This window comes from Vombatus ursinus, unplaced genomic scaffold (assembly GCF_900497805.2).
Source record: "Vombatus ursinus unplaced genomic scaffold, bare-nosed wombat genome assembly UNPS02014792.1, whole genome shotgun sequence".
NCBI lineage: Eukaryota > Metazoa > Chordata > Mammalia > Diprotodontia > Vombatidae > Vombatus > Vombatus ursinus.
In genome coordinates, this window is record NW_020954570.1 from 306 (window position 1) to 7,370 (window position 7,065).

The 7,065-nt window shown below is 36.9% G+C and overlaps 1 pseudogene; it reads right to left on the reverse strand.

The window, feature by feature from the left end:
* Positions 1–1,791: 1,791 nt before the first annotated feature.
* LOC114048352 lies at positions 1,792–2,343 on the reverse strand (annotated as a pseudogene).
* Positions 2,344–7,065: the final 4,722 nt, after the last annotated feature.

Below are 7,065 nucleotides of genomic sequence, written 5' to 3' on the forward strand. Positions count from 1 at the left end.
AATCCATTGATAATCAATAATCCACCATCTGAGAGGAATGCCACAAGCTACTCAGAGGGAATGTCATAATAGTGGGAAGTCAGCATCTGACAAAGCTGAGAGGACAATTTTAGCCTCCATCTAAGATGGGCTCTTCCTGGCTCAGTTTCCCCATTATGTTCTTTTGAAAAGGAATGTTACCCACCTGGCTATTCCTGAGTCTGGCTATGAGGTGGATTTGATACTGCATGGTTGGAAAACTGAGTTATCTGAATCCAAACAGAGCTAAGGATGTTTTATCCTATCATATCTGGACCCTGCAGTCTTTTCTGTCAGATTTGTGTCTTCTAGACTAGAGGCCATTCAGCCAAATTTTATTCAATGTTTATACTTATGTGCTGATTCACATTTCAAGCAACCTACATATGTGCAAGCTACTCATCCTGTACCCTTGCTTGAACTCTATATAATATGGAACTTAACAGAGATTAAGGGGAAGGAGTTGTTTGTTTTCTGGCTCCCTTCTCTGCTGAACCAACATAAAATTCTTTATGAAAACATTTTTTTTTTAGTTTTGGGGGTTTGTTTTTGACCAACAAGATCTGCTGGAGAACCTCACAAAGAATAGTTCTGGTATATTCTTTTTCCTTCAAAGTCCAGTTCCAATGCCTCTTCCTCCAGGAAGCTGCCCTTCATTCTCTCAGCTAAAGGTGTTCTCTCCCTCATAAAATTCTATTGGACCACTTGTTTTTGGCCCTCTGTCTTTTTGCCTTGATTTCATCTTCTCTTGGGTCACTTGTTTTTGGGTACGTGTTGCATACTCCCATTAGAAGAGGGATTCTTTGTTTTTGTGTGAGAAAGTACAGTGAAGTCTATGGACTCCTCAGAATAAATTTTTTTGACAGTTGAAAAGAATGCCAAGTTACAATTAGAGTTTAGAGAAATTAAAGATGTAATCTTTTTCTTCTCCAAATTCAAAAAGCTCCTGAAATTTCTCCACAGACCCTGTGGACCCAAGGCTATGAAACCCTACATTAGACTATAAGCTTTCTGAGGGAAGGAACTGGATAATTTTTCTTCTCCTTTAGTGCCTTGTGCAGAGTAAGTGCTTAATAAATGTTGCTTGAATTGAATTGTTCCACTGAATCTGTTATCTGTTCCCTTGGGAACATCTAGTTAGCTTTTCAGTGAGAGCTAATTTAGTAAAACATAATTGGACAAAAGGTTTTAAAAAAATTACATTTAATATAAAAATGACATTATATTAATACCATATAAATATATACTTTCCTCAATGAATAATAATTATTACCAGAATAAATAAATATCTATTATTATTACAAATATTATATCAAATATTATATAAAGATAAAACAATAATATAACAAATATAATATAATAAATATCAATATCAATCATAAAACATTACAACTATTTAGCTACTAAGCACAGATGAAACTTCTCTGTATTCTTAGATCTTACATTTTTTACAAATGACAGCTTAAATTATTTTAAAACCAATCCAGCAAGGGTAGCTATGTGACTCAGTAGTTAGAGCTCCAGCCCTGGAGTCAGGAGGACCTGAGTTCCAATCTAAGACATTCAACACTTACTAGCTGTGACACCCTGGCAAGTCACTTAACCCCAATTACCTCACACAAAAAAAACAAAACATAAAAGTAATAGAGTGAATTCAGATGTTTTCCAGTTGATATGGAAATGACAGTCCTTTTTAACTCTTGAATGCTGGGTTTCAGGAAATAGGAAATTGGTCAAGAAGCTGAAGTGTTCTTAGAGTCCAATTCTTCATCCTCAGTGCCTGAGTTTCCTTGTGATTTTGCTCATGAACAGAAAGGCCCTGCTGATCTCTACGCTCATGATTTCCCAGGCACAGTGGCTATATTCTTTACTTTGTAGGTACTGCCTTATTCCTTGGAAGTAGCTCTTCAGGGCCAACCTGGGGTTCTCACTTTCCTAGGAAGGTTCTTCCCATTCTATACCCTGCCCAAGACAGCTCTCTAGCTGTTCCAGTTGCTGATCCAGTCCACTGAGCAGTTGTATGAGCTGGGTCTGATTCCATGCTGCGGGAGTGGCATTCAGGCTGAAGATGGTGAAGATCTGCTGGAGCATCTCATGAACAATGACTGTGACATTTTCCCTCTGGAGCTGGCTGCCTTCCATGACTTTCTTTGGGAAGTTGAAGTTGGTCCTGTCCTTCCAACATGGCACCAGGGAAAATGTGCTCATTTGATTCAGGAGTGAGAAATCTTCCTGCAGGCCCTGAGTCAGGTCACAGCCTAGGGAGCAGAGGGTGCTGGAGCAGAAAAGCACCAGGGTAATTGTCAACAAGGTCCAGGAGGTCATGGTGATGCTGAAGATAATTTGGTTTGGCTGAGCTGGGAGACCAGTGAGCCTTTGTCTCAGCTTCTTGAGTTGTGTGACCTCTAAGCCACTCTCTCTTAAATAGTGCTGAGTGTAGTTTTCACTTCTTAGCATGGAATTTCCCTTTCCTTTCTCCTTTCTTATACTTAGTTTCCAGTTTTTGAAGATACAAATTTTAAATCAAAAAATCATTTGAATTTTTTTAAAAAGGCAGCTAAATTCACCATTATATATATTCTGGATTAAGTTTTGTGTAAAAGGGATTCCTTCTGGTAATCTTGTATCTGTCCAGCATCTAGCACATGATAGTGCAAATCTAATCAATTATCAAATCTCATCAGAGTTACCTATGAAATAGCTCTTTCCACCTGCCCATCCTTTCCTACTCCATTGTACCCACCAAAGTTCCTCTCCTCATCTACTTTTGCCTATAGCATTGTAATAATTGCAACAATAATAATAACTTACATTTATGCAGAAATTTAAGGTTTACAAAATGCTTCCTGCAGACTCTTGTGAACACACAATAAACTAATATTATTTTGATTTTATTAAGGAAAATCTAAGGCTCTCAGAGGTTTAAGTGACTTGTCTAAAAATAGAGGTGATAAGTATTCTAGCTTACTTTTGGTCCAAATCTGAGTGCTTTAGTCCCATCCTGCTCTCTCCTACTCCCTTGTAGTTGTGCGTCTGCAATACTTTCCTCCATCTTCTGGCATCTTACTTGTTCAGTGCCTAAGTGTGACCTCTTCTATGATACCCTCTCTGTCTCCTTCCTTCCATTGTACCATGTCTATAATAGACTGCTGTATATATATATATATACATATATATGCATGTGTGTTTCTGTGTGTATGTCTGAACCTAAGAACATACTACGATTGAATATAAAATTTTTGAACTGAACTATTGAACTGAAATGATTTCCAAGATACTTGCCCCCTTCTGGCATTCTAGTATTCTGTGATTCATGCCTGCTATGTAAGACAGAACCAAACTAGATTAAAAATAAGATAGGTATGACTATATCTTCAATGAATCAAGGATGACTTTTAATAATAGACTGGGCTCAATTTTTATTTTCTTTACGTGATTAAGTAAAAGTGGGCAATTTCAGCCCCATAGATTTTCCTTTGAGACTTGCTAACATGGAAAACAGGCTGTTATTGCTATTGTGGGTTACCTATTAAAGGCCTGTCTTAGGGTAACTTAGATTGTAGTAGAAGACAGATTTGACAGTTTCTGTTTTCATTTAGAATCCATTGAATCTCCTTTGGTAGTATGTTCCAGTCCTTGGAAAAACTCTTGGCTTGTGGCTTGTCTTGGCTTCAATTTGCATCCCAAGATGATGATGTCATTACATTGTATTCTGCCAAGCTGAATTTCCACTTGTTCAGTAGGGAGAACACTTTTTCTACTTCCATTTTCACCACATTTAATGTGCAGTTTCCTTTTGATCTGTTTCATCACTTGAGCTTTCGAGGACTTTCTTTGTGGAAGGGGAATAATTGGCCAAAGGCGAAATCACTTTTCCTGCTTCCATTTTCATCATGTTTAATGTGCATCCCAGTAGCCTCATTGTGTTTCAGTGAAAAGAAGACTGGCTTTGGAATTGGAAGACCTGTGTCCAATCCTGCCTCTATCACTTCCTATGTAGGTGATCATGAGCAAGCCCTTTTACTTTTCTAAGCCACAGTTTCCTCATGTGTAAAATGAGGTTTTTGGACTGGATGGCTTCAAAGACACCATATACATGTGTGTATATGTGTATGGTTCTCTGTAACAAAGGCAGCTAGGTGGCACAGTTGATAGAATGCTGAACTTGGAGTCAGGAAGACCTAAGTTCAAATCTGTCTTCAGGCTCTTAAAAGCTGCATGACCTTGGACAAGTCACTTAACCTCTGTTTGCCAGTTTTTTCATCTGTAAAATGAGTATATTAATAACATCTTCCTACCAGAGCTGTTGTGAGGGTCAAATTGAAATTATATGTTCAAAATGCATAGCACAGTGCCTGGTACATAGTAGATACTATGTAAATGCTAGCTATTATTATTATTATTATTATTTTATTATAAATAAGAAATAGATGACAAAAAAGTTTAGAAAGGTTAACCAACCCGTTAACAGTCTGATTATATCTGATTGCATATTTTGTATTCTATACTCATATTCCTCCCCTCTCCAAAGAAGGAAGGAAAGTATATATACCTTTTTTTCTGTTCTTTGGGGCCAAACTTGGTCCTTAAAATTACAATGTTCACTGTCTTTTTTTTTTTTTTTTGGCTTTTTATTTTGTTCTTCCCACTTATATTGTAGTCATTGTGTATGTTTTTTGCCTGGTTCTGTGCACTTCATTCTGCATCTGTTCATATGTCTTCCCATGCTTGTCTGAGTTCTCTATAGTAAATACTCCTTACATCACAATAGTATTTCATTACACTCATGTCTTTCAATTTATTTACTCATTCTCCCAATTGATGGGCATTTCCTTTGTTTCCAGTTCTTTGTTACCATAAAAAAATGGTTAACCACCTTTATTAATTTGTGTAGGCATTTATTTTCATGAAATGCAGGTGCTCACTAGAGAGTCTTAGAAATTATGATATACTACTGTGAATGGCTTAGCTATTCTCAGCAATACAATGATCCAAGACAACTCAGAAGGACTTTTGATGAAAAATGCCATCCATCTCCAGAGAAAGAATTGATGTGATCTGAATACAGAATGAAGCATTTTTTTGACTTTATTTTTTCTAAGGTTTGTGTTTTGGTCTGTTTTCTTTTACAACATGACTAATGTGCAAATATCTTTTGCGTGACTACACATGTATAACCTACATCAAAATACTTGTCTTCTCAATGAGAGGGATGTGGAGGTAGAAAGAGAATTTGGAACTCAATTTGAAAAGCAAATGTCGAAAATTGTTTTTACGTGTAATTGGGGGAAAACAAAATACTAAATAAATATATAAATTCCTTTAAAAACAAGAAAAAAGAAATTGTGATATAAACTAGATTTGTATATTGGGAGGACTGAGCCATGAGGACCAGCACCTTTGAGCATGTATAATATGTTATGCCAGGTTCCATTACATTCAAAGTCTACTTCTAGGCATGGTAGAGGGTCACTTTCTCACAATCAGAGGCTGCTCAGATATTCAATAACTGTTTCCTTTTGATTTACTGTGCAATGATATGAAGTCTTTTAACTGGCTATTTTTAGAATTAAGTATAGATACATAAAATTCAAATGAATGGAAAAATGTTCTCTCTCCCCGGTGTCTTTCAAGTAAGAAGGGAGAATTGCTGTGAGCTGCTGAGTCATGATAGCTTTTAGCATTTCTTCTACAGTGATGGTCTATACCTTGTTTTATTGTGCACTCCTATCAGTAAACATTTTTTGAGCATATACCCACATTATTACAAGCATCAAGTGTGTTTATTTCTTCATAAATTAGACACACAAACTACTATACTGATAATTATAGATTTTTAGAACAGACAAAAATAAAATGAAAAAGGATAAAATAAAGATGAAATAATATTTCATTCTAGAGACAATAGGGAGTCACTGGAGTTTATTGAGCAGGACAGTGACATGGTCAGACCTGTGCTTGAGGAAAATGGATGGATTAGTTTGGGGCAAGACTAGAAGCAGAGAAACCAATTAGGAGTCTATTGCAGTAGTTTGGGCTGGAAGTAGCTAGATAAGTAGAGAGGAAACATATATATGAGAGAGATTATGATGCTAGAAATGATGTGGTTTGGCAACTGATTGGACAGGTGGCATGGGGGAAAGAGGCATTGGAGTCAAAGATTAATGTCATAATTTTGAGCCTGGTGGGGAAGTTTGAAAGAGGGGTATGTTTGCAGTATTTGAGGGAGGAGGAGATAATGTAATCACAATCACAATCCATCCATGGCTGTCCACTCTTTCTCACCAAAAAAGAAGAGAAAAGAAAATTGTGCATGTGGGCTTACTCAATGGTCATTGCTTTAGACGCTGAGGAGTGTCTGCCGTAACCAGGAAGTGATGGAAGTAGGGGAGACAGAGGTTGAGAATACTTTCATGTCTTGGTCATATCAATAATCTCTGAGAAGCTAATGCCCTATGCATCCCAGGAAAGCCAGAAGTGAGAAGGGATATCAGGGGGGAATGTTTAAGGCTATGGTGTCATTTTGTTGGAGACAAGGCCACAAGGAGAATAGGGTGGGAATCAAACAATTTTCCCACCCTTCAATTGATCACATGTTCCTTGTTGTTCAGGCCAGGTCCCACCTAAAATTACTTATTCCACATGAGGCCAATGTTCTAAAAAAATCAGTCATTAGTTGATTTAAATGATGCTGCCATCTACTGGTTCAAGTTGTCATGTGTTGCTTAGAGATGACTAGACAAATGTGCTTGGTCCTTCAATACAGATCTAAAGACCTTAAGTCAGCTCCAGGGAGTAAATTTCCTGAGTCAACTACACTTATCTTTTAATGCAAAAGATCTCATTATTGGAAGTCACTTAAGAATGGCTCACCTCAATGGATCTTAGAGGGTTGTTGTTTGTTTTTTTTTGTTAATTCCAAAGGTAAAACACCATTAAAATTTAAGCTTTTAAGGATAATTCTAAGTTATTGTCTCTCATTTCTTTTTATATTCTCAGGATCTGTTTCCCTCACATTGAGATGGTGACTGGTTGAAACTTTATTTA